The sequence below is a fragment of the Choloepus didactylus genome, chromosome 7 (assembly GCF_015220235.1).
Source record: "Choloepus didactylus isolate mChoDid1 chromosome 7, mChoDid1.pri, whole genome shotgun sequence".
In the NCBI taxonomy this organism is placed as follows: domain Eukaryota; kingdom Metazoa; phylum Chordata; class Mammalia; order Pilosa; family Megalonychidae; genus Choloepus; species Choloepus didactylus.
In genome coordinates, this window is record NC_051313.1 from 120,429,087 (window position 1) to 120,442,894 (window position 13,808).

The window sequence follows — 13,808 nt, forward strand, 5'->3', positions numbered from 1 at the left end:
TCCCACCACAATCCCTGCTGCTGGGAGCTAGTTTTTCTCTCTAACTATGAGCAGCATGGTTTTAGTCCCTTATGTTGAGCTCACAACTCAGCCCTGACCTCAGTTCTGGGTTTTATCGTGTCTGCTCGGGGTCAGTTTGTAACTTAAATTACCTATAGCAACAGTACAAAAACTGTGGTCTGCGGACTGCTTGGGGTCCCTGAGACTCTCAAGGGATCTGTGAGGGCAGAACTATTTTCATAATAGTAAGATGGCATTTACTTTTTCACTCTCTTGATACTTCCATGGATTTCTAAAAGCATTGGGGGGTAATCCTTAGCATGAGTAATAAGCAGTGGTCCAAACTGTGTATTCTACACCATACACTTTAAAGGAAAAAACCTAACAATTTTAATAAGAATGTCCTTGATGTTATAGTAAGAATTAATCATTTTATTAGGTCTCAACACTCGAGTAATTTTCTTTTTCACAACTATGTGACAAAATGGGAAAAATGCTTAAAGTGCTTCTGCTGCATTCTGAAGTACAATGTCCATTTCTAAGAAAACTTGTTCTGTGTTTGTTTGAATTTTGAGCGGAACCACCTGCTTTTCCTTGAAAACACTAAAAGGCAAATTATGGTTTACAAATTTGGATATTTTTCAGATAGTTTCATGAAAATAAATGAATTTATCCTTTTGCTTCAAGGAATGTTACTGGCAGTATTTGTTGCTAGTGATAAAATTTGAGCTATAGAGATAAAATTTTGGAAAATTTTTATCTGCCACCGTGAGTTTGACAGCGTCCCAATACTTCAAGATTTTTCTGATCGTTTGGGAGAGGGGGTGGTATTAACTAATGTGATTTTATGGTATGGTATCATGAAATATGTCAACATTTGGAAGATCTGCATAACCCAGCGAACTTATATTTTTCACATGCTTAATGCATGTTACAATAAGAAATGGATAAAAGATCCATTCAAAGATTTTAATGTAATAGAGCACAAAATGGTCATTAATATTGTGATGATTAAGTTTATGTGTCAACTTGGCTAGATTACAGTGTCCAGTTATTTAATCAAGCAGGGAGTGGCCTGATTGATACTGTGAGTGTATTTTGTGGATTTAAATCATCTGTCAGTTGATTGCATCTATGATTGATTACATCTACAATCAATAAAAGAGATTGCCTTCTGCAGTGAGAGAAGTTTCATCCATTTACTTGAAGGCTTTAAATGGAGAACTGATGATTGCAGCAGTCAGAAAGAAGAATTTCTATCTATCTCTGCTTCAGCCAGCCAGCTTCACTTGGAGAATTCATCACAGCCTTCATAGATGTTCCCAGCTTGGGGCCTGCCCTACAGAAAACAGATTTGCCCATCCCCACAGTCACATGAGCCAGTCCTTTACTCCTAGAATAAATCCTCTAATATATATAATCTGTCAGTTCCCTGGAGACCCTAATAGAGATACAGATTCAGATTTTATGTCACAACTAATCTTTAAGAAATGAACAGTTACTGAATTTTAGTTTATTATAAAGAAGAATATTCACAATTATATGAAAAAGCTGTTAAAACGCTCATCTTTTTTCTACTACACATTTGACTGAGGTTGGGTTTTCTTCATTTACTTCAACAAAAACAACAGATTGCAACAGATTGAAAACAGAAGCAAACAATTCAAATTTGGCTGTCTTCTCTGGAGAACCTAAGATGGTGGCTAGGTGAGACAGGGCAAAAAAGCACCCCCTTGAAAAATACTAGATAAAAACCAGAAAGTGACCCAGAACACCACTGCCAGTGATGCACCAGCCGGACAAGGTCTGCTAAATCCACAGGGAATGTGCATTTGGTGAAACCAGGAGCCTGCATTCTGAAACGAGTGAGTGAGTCGGCTGAAAGTCCCACGGTTGCGCTGCAGTGTGGGGAAACGATGGGCTGGCGTTTGGAGACAGACTAGTTGTTTAAAAAAAAAGCCCGGGTGTGGCTGCAGATATGATGGGGAGAGCTGCGCAGTGAAGCATGGTGGGAGCAGGCTGGGCTAATGCCTCAGTGTCTGGCATGGAGGATACCCCTTCCCACACCCGCTGCTGATTGTCTCGAGACCAGAGGAGCAGAGGGGAGCCAAAAGGAGAAAAAAAAACCGCATTCCTTGCAGCCATCTCCCCAGCGGGCGGGGGATGCTCCTGCCTGGGGCCAGACCCACAGCCCAGAGCCGTGCCAAGAAACCCAGTGTGACGGGGAATCTTTCCTGCAGCACTACACACAAGCCACAATACTGGCCGTGGACAGTGGCCTTTAATACACCCACAGCTGGTTGTCCCGGAGCTGGGAGGGCAGAGCTGTGTGAAAATGGGGAAGTTAACACATCCCATTCAACCATCTTTGAAGCGGGCTGGGAGTGCCCCTGCGAGGCCCAGCTACCCAGGGCTTCCCTTGTGGGCTGGTGTGCACTAGTGACGCGACGCGGCCCTCTCTCAGCAGAGGTCCTGGAAGAGCACAGCTGGGAAGGGGGAACTGCTCGGAATTCCCAGGGACCCTACGCGAATACCAAGGACTTGTGGGTCAGTGGCAGAAACAATCTGTGGCAAGACTGAAATGAAGGTTTAGGCTCCTGCAACAGTCTTAAATCTCTGGGAACACCTGGGAGGTTTGATTGTTAAAGCTGCCCTGCCTGTCTAACCACCCAGACACATACCCCACATTCAGGGTGGACAGCACCAGCAACACACCCAAACTTGATGCACCAATTGGACCCCACAAGAATCAGACACCCCACCACCACAAAGACAAAGTGGAGGAGAACTGACTTGAGGGGAATAGGTGACTCACGGACGCCATCTGCTGGTTAGAGAAAGTGTACGCCACCAAGCTGCAGTTCTGTCAAATTAGGGATCAAGTAAAGCAAATGCCAAGAGGCCAAAAACAACAGAAAATCTTAAAGCATATGATAAAACCAGACGATATGGAGAACCCAAACCAAAACACCCAAATCAAAATATCAGAAGACACACAGTACTTGGCACAATAAATCAAAGAATTACAGACAGGCAACAGGAGCATGGCTCAGGATAGAAAGGACATGAAGAAAAGCATGGCACAGGATATAAAAGACATAAAGAAGACCCTAGAAGAGCATAAAGAAGAAATTGCAAGAGTAAATAAAAAAAAAGAAGATCTTATGGAAATTAAAGAAACTGTTGGCCAAATTAAAAAGACTCTGGATACTCATAATACAAAATTAGAGGAAGTTGAACAAAAACTCAGCCTCCTTGAGGACCACAGAACAGAAAATGAAAGAACAAAAGAAAGAATGGGGAAAAAATAAAAAAATTCGAAATGGATCTCAGGGATATGATAGATAAAATAAAACATCCAAATTTAAGACTCATTGGTGTCCCAGAAGGGGAAGAGAAGGGTAAAGGTCTAGAAAGAGTATTCAAAGAAATTGTTGGGGAAAACTTCCCAGACTTCTACACAATATAAATACACAAAGCATAAATGCCCAGCGAACTCCAAATAGAATAAATCCAAGTAAACCCACTCCGAGACATATTCTGATCAGACTGTCAAATACTGAAGAAAAGGAGCAAGTTCTGAATGCAGCAAGAGAAAAGCAATTCACCACATACAAAGGAAACAACATAAGGCTAAGTAGTGACTACTCAGTGGCCACCATGGAGGCGAGAAGGCAGCGGCATGACATATTTAAACCTCTGAGAGAGAAAAATTTCCAACCAAGAATACTTTATCCAGCAAAACTCTCCTTCAAATTTGAAGGAGAGCTTAAATTTTTCAAAGACAAACAAATGCTGAGAGATTTTGCTAATAAAAGACCTGCCCTACTTCGGATACTAAAGGGAGCCCTACCAACAGAGAAAAAAGCTGAGAGACTTCACCACCAGTAGATCAGTCCTATAAGAAATGCTAAAGGGAGGTGAGCAGGCTGAAAGGAAGGGACACTAAACAATTGACTGAAACTACATGAAGAAATAAAGGGTACCACTAAAGATCACATGGTAATTATAAATACCAATACTACTGTATTTTTGATTTGTAACCCCACTATTTACTTCCTACAGAATCTAAAATACATAAACTCTAATGACAAATCAGTGGTTTTGGACTCAATGTAAAATATGTAATTTTTGACAAGAACTACATAAAAGTGGGGGAATGAGGGAGTATAGGAATATAGTTTATGTGTCATATTGAAGTTAAGTTAGTATCAAAGAAAAAACAAGATTGTTATAGATTTAAGATGTTAGATTTAAGCCCCATGGTAAACACAAAGAAAGTATCAGAGAATATGACCATAGAGATGAAAAGTAGAGTAGGGGCTCTGAGAAGTGGAGGAAGGGGCAATGGGGAGTTAAGAAATGAGTGTAGGGTTTCTGTTCGGGGTGAAGGGAAACTTCTAGAAAGGGATGGTGGGAAGGTGGTAGCATTGCAATATTCTAAATGTGATTAATCCCACTAATGGAATGCTAGGGAGGGGGTGGATGGGAAGATTTAGGCTGTATATATGTTTCCACAATTGAGAAAAAGAAAAGTCTAAGTAGATGACAATTAAATGCCAAGGATAATCCTGGATGGGATCTGAGGATGGAGGAGAGGATGCTCAAAGGGACACAGATGGGACATAAGGAAAAAAAAAAGGAAAAGGAAATATAGAATGTAAGCTTTGTTTCAAGGTTGAATTTCTTGAACTTCTTAGCTGTGTTTAATGGGATTGCATAAAAGAATGTTCTTGTCCATGGGAAATGTATATGTGAATTATATTGTTTTTTCAAGGATGTGTGCAGCTTGCTCTCATGTTCAGAAGACAGAGCAATAGATGATGGATGATAGGGAGGGAGAGAGGGAGGGAGGGAAAGAAAGAAAGAAATGGTGGTGTGACAGGACGTTAAAGGTGGTGGATTGGGGTATCGGGGGAGTGGGGTTGGGGTATGCTGCAGTTGTATGTATGGGGTTTGCACTGTTTTTGCAACTGTTCCCATGAGTTTGAATTTATCTCAAAATAAAATTTCTTGTAAAAAAAAATAAGATATTTGAAGAACTGTAAAACATTGCCACTCTTTTCAGTGTCTTTTATTTTATTTGGAAAATGCAATTAATTTTCCTGAAAACATGTCATTTATGTTTATACATTTATTATTATTATCTAAAAATGAACTAAATATAAATATTTTAAACATTTTTCCATTTCAGTTTCCATTGTAGAAAATATCCACAGGTAAACCTCCAGAAGCAAAGGCTTTGTGGGGTCCTCCACAGTCTCTAAGTGTGTGAGTGGTGCCCAGAGCAACCTGCTCAGGATGGCAGGACCAGAGATAGCCCAGCGCTTTGCCTTCTGGGTCCTCCCCCTCGTCCTCCTCAGCTCTGCCCTCCCTGCTCCTCCCACCACTGCCTCCTCCCTGCAGAGAATTGCTCTTTGGGTGTCAGTGCCCATCTGGCCTCGGCCCTAGCCTCTGTGGAGTTGTTGGTCCTACTTGCTCTGCAGGGTCAGGAGGCAGGTGGGCCTCATGCTGAGCCCCCACCCCTGGCAGAGCCCACTCCCCTCGATGCAGGAGACCCAGGGGAGCAGAGAGGGCTTCCACAGCCTGCAGGGATGCTGGGCAGACTCTGAGCCTTGCCTGGTCTCACGGTCACCAAGGAGCTCCAGGTCCCACTGCTCAGACTGGGGATGGGATGCAGATTTGTGGCACAGTTTTTGTTTCAGGACCTCAGAATCATAGAATTGATTGACTCAACCCATCAATTATGGCACAATAAGTCACTGGAATGTGCCAGGCCACTTTTTGTTTCCCCACTGAAAACTCTGTCCTCACCTTCTCTGCCCCAGGTGCCCCTGGTTAGAGTGTGAATGTATTCATTTTACTCTGCCTTCCATATGTGGAAGTAGACACATGAGTCACTATGAAAATACAACATATTTCTATAGAAGTGATGTATTTTACATAAATGTTATTTTATTATGGCTCATTTTGTTTCATAATGCTTCACCACAACATTGTTTTCCAGTTTGCTAATGCTGCCATTTTGCAAAATACCAGAAAATGGATTGGCCTTTAAAAGGAGGTTTATTTGTTTACAAATTTACAGTGCTAAGGCCATAAAAGTGTCCAAACTAAGGCATCAAAAAGAAGATACCTTCACTGAAGGAAGGCCAATGGTGTCTGGAACACCTCTGTTAGCTTGGAAGTCACGTGGCTGGTGTCTGCTGGTCCTTTGCTCCCTGGTTGCATTACTTTCAGCTTCTGATTCCAGTGGTTTTCTCTCTAAGCAGCTAGGAGTCCTCTCTTAGCTTCCCTGGGGCAAACGCTGGGCTTCATCTCTTAGCTTAACATTTCCAAACATCTCTTAGCATCAGCACCTGTATTTGCTCCTGATCTCTCTTAATGGACTCCAGTGATCTAATTAAGATCTGCCAGGGATGGCTGGGGCCACACCTTCATGGAAATATCTAAGCAAAATGTTTCACCTACAATTGGGTGAGTCACATCTCCACGGAAACAACCTAATCCAAATATCCCACAATATTGAAATAAAACATGGCTTTTGGGGAGACACAATATATCCAAAGTGGAACAATTGTGATATCATTTCATGTTTCTGAACTTAAATCTAGTTCTCTTCTGACTCCTGCATTCTCTCATTCTATAAATATTTACCGAGTACCTACAATGTACCATGAACGCTGGGTGCTTGAACTAAAACTCAAAAATCCCTTCCTAAGGGAGAGCTTATATTCTACTGAGGAGAGACAGTCAATATGTAATAAATACAAAAATAATAAAACCTATATAGTGTACTGAGCGACTAATGAGTGTTACAGAAAAAAAAATCATGGAGGCTCCATAGTGCTCAGGGGTGGGGTGAGATTTTAAAAGCTGCTGACAAGATGGGACCCCTTGGTGATGGCTACATCTGAGCTAGTGCAGTCAGGGATTTGGGCCGTGCAGATACAGGGCACAAGAGAGCTCCAGGCAGGGGGAACAGCTGACATGGAGCCCTGGGTTTGGATGGCTGATTGGCAGAATCAAGGAAATCTTTCCCCAGGTGACAGCTACTTTTGTGCTTGCATCTCTTTCGAGCTGTTACAACAGTGAAATGAAAATCGTCTTCTGGATTTGCTTGTAGACCTGGGGGAGGATATCGCTGGGGCATAATCCCAGGAACAAAATAGATGCACTGTAAAGTATAAATTAATGGAGGCACTTAAAAATTACATAAATTCTGTGTTTCTTGGAATTTGTCCATTTAATCTAGATTATCTTAATTGTTGGCATAGAATTCTGTATAGTTTTCTTTTATACTCCTTTTTAATTCTGCAAGATCAGCAGGAATGTCCCCATTCTCATTACTGAGTTTAGTTATTTGTGTCATCTCTAATTTTCCTTTGTCCATTTGGCTAGGTTTGTCAATTTTATTGCTCTTTTCAAAGAACCAACTTTTGGTTTTGTAAATTCTCTCAATTGTTTTTCTATTCTCTATTTCATTTATCCCTATTCCAATCCATATTATTTTCTCTTTTCTGCTAGCTTTGTGTTTAGTTCACTCTTTTTTTTTACTCTAGTTCCCAAAGGTGAAAATTATAGATTTCAGATCTTTCTTCTTAAACAAACAATGGCCACATGTGGTCATTCTGGTCGACACCCCCACTGAGCCCCTCACCAACAGCTACACCTACCACTGAACACGGGAATGATCACAGACACAGGCCTTGAAGCAAACCTTGTGTGTTTTACATATGAGCCCTTCTTGGTTTTAGACATTGAAAGCATCTTTTCCCAGTCTCTCAGGTCTCCATAAACTTTGTTGTTCATGTCCTAATTTATCTGAAATCTGTAATTTTGAAGTAGTCAAATCCATCAAGGTTTTCTTTATAGTTTGTACTTTGTGGATTTTTGTTTAGGAAATCTGTACCTAAACCAATTCCTCATTGCCTTCTTCTAGAAGAGAAACACTCAGGCACAGTGCTTCCCAAGCTCCAGCCTGCCTCACGGTGCCTGAGTCTCACCCCAGAGATTCTGTTTCCTGCCTGGGTGGGTCTGAGATGGTTTGTTTCTAACAGGTTCCCAGGGATGACAACACCAGAAATGTCTGGGCTGGAGAAATAGGTTTGACAGGTGAATACCTTACAAGTGATTTTAAAATCTAGAGAAAGGATGAGCTTTCCAGAATGTCCATTTGAAATCTACTTTATAGATTATAATTAGGATATGAAATTTCCCATCTTTTCATCCATTTTGCCCATCTTTTCTCTTATCTTTTACATATTAATTACAGTAAGTCCTTGTTTTTGTTTGTTTGTTTGGCTTCAATACCCAGCTCATCTCTGGGTCTGCTTCTGTTGATTGTTTTATCTCTATTGCTCACATGTTTCTTCCTCCTTTGCAAGCTAGACACTGTGGGTGAGGTGCTAGGGACTCTCTGGGTTATGTTCCACTTTTCCAGAGATCATTTACATTTGCTTTGGCAGCTACTAATTGATAAAAAAATCATTTGTTAAATTACAGAAGACTCAGATTGTGTTGAGGCTGATTTTAGACTTTGTTAAGGCTGGTCTAGTTCAGTTTGGTTCTTACATCAAGGCAATGTTCCTTTCTCTTAGAGCCTCACCTTCTTGCTGTTTCATTTGAAAGCCTGGGTTGTTTCCTCTGGGTGGGCTAAAACTCTAATATTGTCTCAGCATTGTGCAGGCTGTGAAATAACTGCTTAGCACTGCAGTCCCCAGCAGCTGTTCTCTGTTGGGTTTCTTGGAGTATCACCTGGAGCCCATGCAGGTTAGTAGTGTCAATTTTTAGGATTTATTCTCTTTAGCTCCCTCTTCTCCCATACTCTGTCCTCCACATCCCAGCCATGTTGCCAACTCTGAATGTGAGCTGTATTTCCTTTGCCCAGTAAGACTGATTATCTCAGCTTGGGCTGCATTTTCCTGCAATGTTGTTAGAAAAATGTTTTTAGGGATAAAGTTGGTGTAAATATGAGGCTCACCTCAGTTGCTTCCATTCTCTCAAGGATAATAGCCCTATGCTGGTTGCTGTCCATTTGCTGCAAAAACTGTGGTATATGATTCGTCTAGATCTTATACTCACTTACAATGGAAGGATAAATTTAAAACCAGCTACTCTGTCATGACTGGAAACAGAAGCTTTCTAACCCTTCAATACTGAATTTTATTTGAAAATTTGCATGGGATGATTAGACACACTCATACCACACTCTTACACATGTACATATGTCCTTTGAAGGATCAACATTTAAGATTTGATGTAGAAAAATTTATCTGTTCTATTATTTTGTGGTTTAAGCTTATTAGCCCAATATTTCAAAGATGTTCTAATAATTTTTTTAGTAATTTTACTTTATTCATAAACTTGTCTTTCATATTTATATGATTTATTTTTATTAATATCAAGAAGGAGGTACATAATTAAATTAAATTAAATTAAATTAAATTAAATTTAATTTAATTTAATTTAATCATGGAATGTTTGGGGGCATATTCATGAAGGGAAAGAGTTTAGGAGATAATGAGGAATCTAGAGATGGAATAAAAGTCTCCATGGTTAATAATCTTTGAATAAGAATGGGAAAATTAATGATTTTGTCCTGGGTGAAAGGCTTTCTGTTTTTTCCTTGCTTTTTCCTGTATCCACATGACTTATACTTGATGCCTGGTCTGGAAACCACAGTGTCTGTGCCTCAGCCTCTCCACCCTCTGCCTTCCCTTCACCCACTGATATCAGGGCATTTCCATTGCCCCAGAGTCCTGTAGAAAAGAGTCATCCAGTGTTTCAAAGATGCAGCTGCTCCCTGAAAACCAAGGTTTTTCAGGCTGCAGAAGAGAGAATCTTTTGGTTCCTTGTGAGAGACACAGGGGGTGGAACTGGTGGTTCATGCACATCTGTTTCAGCATCCCTGTGTCCATAGTTTTTGATCCTTCCTGTCCCCAATACTGAAGAATTTCTGGCATCTAATCTCATTAGTTAGACCATCACTGAGTCAAGTTTTAAACCAACTCAAAATTTTGAACTACCCTCTGCTGCTCAAGGTATCACAATGAATCCAGAATCTCTGGTTGGTTCCCCCATCCCAGTATACTCAGTTCAATCTAATTATGTTCCTCTCTCCCTAGAGACATTTTTTACATGTATTCTGGCATTTTTATTTGCTGGTGAAATTAACTGAACTCGAATAATTTTTTTGTGTAAACCTCCTCTGGAACTTGACTTTATAATTTGCGGTCTTATTTACACTTTGCTCTGACTATGGGTATAAATCTGAATCAGTGGAGAACAATTAGGCTGGGGCAGGGGAGAATGCACTGCCCCTTCCAAGGTCAAGTCACCGCTCAGGTCAGCACATTTCAGGATTCACCTTCAACTCAGAAAGAGCCTCGTCACACGGGTGACAGAGCTTACTTTGTGGTTGAAAGAGGCTCTGTTGTCTGAGGAGATTTAAATCCAAAATCTCTTCTACAATTTGAGGTCTTTCATCCTTTTTCAACCAATGTGTTAAATTGGCAAAGCTAATACATTGTGTTAACTGTAAGACTAAGAATATGTTGTCATTTCACAACTACAAAGGGTCAGAGAATGCATTTAAGTTTTGACTACTTCAGCCCTGTTGGCTATAAGAAATAGATTATTTTTTAGGTAGCACAGAAACTCCTTCGTTCTCCATTTGAACTTCATACCAAGAATTTAAGAAGTTTCTTTAGCTTCTTCAGCAGTTAGAAGAGGCCAGACTATGTGCTTGGAAACCTTGGAATCTCTCATTCCCTTCATTATGGTTTACAGAATGAGTTGCTCAGTCCCATGGACATTTCATTTCAGGTGAATACAGGTGGTAATTCCATAACTATTATACTAGTGTAAGTCATGGAGTAGCACTGTTCTATTCTCTATTGGAAATCATATTTTCATTGGTGTTGGTCCAAGCAATCCAGGCACCCAGTTTCAGATTCCTATTACCTCGCTGAACCAGTAATGCCGGCAATCCTATATGCAGTGATCATCATATTCATCAGGAGTTTTTGTTGCAAAAAACAGAAAACATTTGAGTAAGCTGAAGCAGAAGGACATTTATGAAATATTATTGATTCACATAACCTCTTAGACTTCCAGAGAAGCAGACACAAAAGTCACAGGTCCAAAGACAATGCATTTTTATGAAATGTAGTCAGGAAAAAGGTGACACATCATGGGACTGTTCTAGTAGAAACACCATTGCGGACACTTTCCATCACTTGACATAGATGTGCTACATACATACTTAGCAGGATGCCAGGATCTCCACTACAGCTCTCCGGAAGTACCACATGGTCCTTCCACTGTGCTCAAGGAAACAGCATGTGTCTTGCATATGGCTGCAATTTCACATGGTATATTTCGGCTCCAAAATTAGATCAAAATAGGGGAGCTGGATTTTGGACAAAAGTCTTTCAGAGATTAAGCTAATCTCTTCTTCAAGTGGAAAATAAAATTCTGAGTAACTTTGGCTGCATTGGAGAAATGTTTGTATGTTCAGCACTCATTGGTAGAGCTGAGGTGGACAAGATAACTGCAGCGGCTGCACAGGGTGAGAGAAGTGGTGGTGGCAGAGGCAGTGCCGGGACTGCTGTGGCCCCCGCAGAGGAACAGGCAGTAGCCGCAGTGGCTTGTTGGATAAGTGGGAGACTGATGTTAAGCTTGTAAAAATTGGCAAGTGAGGTGAATCAGCTATGAAAAATTTTTTAGATTCTTCTACCAAAAATGTTTTTCCGGAAAAGTAAAAATATGTGAACAATTTTGGTCTAATTGATGGTCGCTCACCATTTATGGTCTGCTTTTCTTTTTTATCTTTTATTTTATTTTATTTTATTTTATTTGCCATAGTAGCTTTGATTTTGGATTCTATGCACCCCCTTCCAGAGTCCAAGTCTGTTGTGGTTTTGTGTGTCATTTCCTGTTTTGTGATGATGGGGATCCTGACCCTTTACAGATCATATAAGGAGAAGAGCATCTTTCTTGTGGCCCATAAAAAAGATCCTACAGGGATGGATCCTGAATGATATTTGGCAACTGTCCTCCAGTCTCAAAAGGGTTGAGGACAAATACACCCTGAAGCTAACCATTATCAGTGGAAGAACAAAGCAGCAACGGGAGGCCGAATTCACCAAGTCCATGGCTAAGTTCTTTGACCACAGTGGACACTGTTCATGGCTGCCTGTGAGCCTGAAATATCCAGGCTCCTTGACAGTCTTGCCAGAGAGAGAAAAGTAAAACAGTCAATTCTGAAAGTCACCATCTTTCTGCTGGTTCCTGCCGATTTACAGGGTGTGGGTAAAAAGGAACAGAGAACTTAAAATGGGTGAAGTAATGTAAGAATTGTTAAAAATGCCTGTTTTGTCCTGAAATTTTAAACTGTGCTGGAAAATAGGCTTTCCTAGCACAGATATGAGAAGCTGCAGTTCTGATGTCTAGCTGCAGCCTCCTAGATCTGCTGATTGCATTTTGATTTGCTTTTCTGGAAAAGCATTTTTGCTAAAAGCTGTACAGACTTCGTCCTTCATACATAGCAGTACTTTATATAATGTAGCTTTGTGCCACACAGCATTTAAAGAATCCATTTTTAAGACTGTTATACCTGTTGCTGGCTTTATTGTGTTAATTCCTGTTTCAGCAGTTGTTCCCCTTAGGAATTTGAGATTGAACATCTTGTGTATGGCAGCTTTCTTTCACGCAGTGTTTTTGCGGATGTGTATGTATTTGACTTAGGGAATATCACAGGATCATATCTCTACTGAGGAATCTGACAATGAGGATGCTGACTTCATCTGTATGCTGCTCTCATACACCACCTGATGCTTTCTGTTCTGATAGTGAAGAACCAGCTATTCCTTCTGATGTAAAAGCATATTTAACAGAACTTTTACCTAAAAACACTCAAGTACCATTTCCAAATGATTAAAAACTGGAAAGGCCTTACTATAATAACTGGGAAGAGGATTTGTACCCTTCAAGTCCTATTTTAGATTATACTGAAGGAGAAGCTAAAGAGTTTTAAAAAAACTGAATATTTTTGAGAAAGCAGAAAGGCCTTCTCAACCTACTTACATATAGATAATATTTAACTCTCTAGTCCTCTGTGTAAAAAGAAATCAAGATGGGACTGTAGCTGTTACCTTAATCATAGATAAATCATAAGTAATGTAGCAAGACTGAATACAGTTCTAATCAAATGTATGTTTATCAACATGATGTAATGGCTAAACTAATTGTAAAATAAAATAAGAAAACTTTATAATTTAGAGATAAATAATAGTAATCTCTTTTCTAATTGTTTAGATTTCATAAGTAAAAAATGTTATATTGCACTTACAAGAAGTCATAGCTTAATTAGTAGGAATATTATCAGTAGAGTTTTTCAGACATTCAAGGCTAAGTCTCTGGTAATGCTGTGGATACTCTCCTTTGATCCTGAATCATTCATGGATCAAGACACTTCATGAACCACTTATGGCTTAGGACGCTTTGTGAATCACACATGATTCAAATGTAAAAACAGCTATGATTTGATTGAATGTAAATCAAAAAGTGCTATAATTTCTCAGTAACTCAGACAAGGGGGAGCTCTCTTATCTCACGTCCAGCTGCATCTGGAAGAGCAGGGGCTCCCAGGCTTGGTAATGTATCAATTAATTTTTACATTGTAAACTTGGTCCTTTTACCTTAAGTGCTCCTTTAGTAAAAATGTGTTGAAGTCGAATTCTTGTCTTGAGTGCTCTTTACTTTAAAGCTATTGTCAGTCCAATACACTCTTAATTGAGTGGGTG

General features: G+C 40.1%; 1 pseudogene; it reads left to right on the top strand.

Moving 5' to 3' along the window:
• Positions 1-11,334: 11,334 nt before the first annotated feature.
• LOC119539488 lies at positions 11,335-13,233 on the top strand (annotated as a pseudogene).
• The last annotated feature ends 575 nt before the right edge of the window (positions 13,234-13,808 follow it).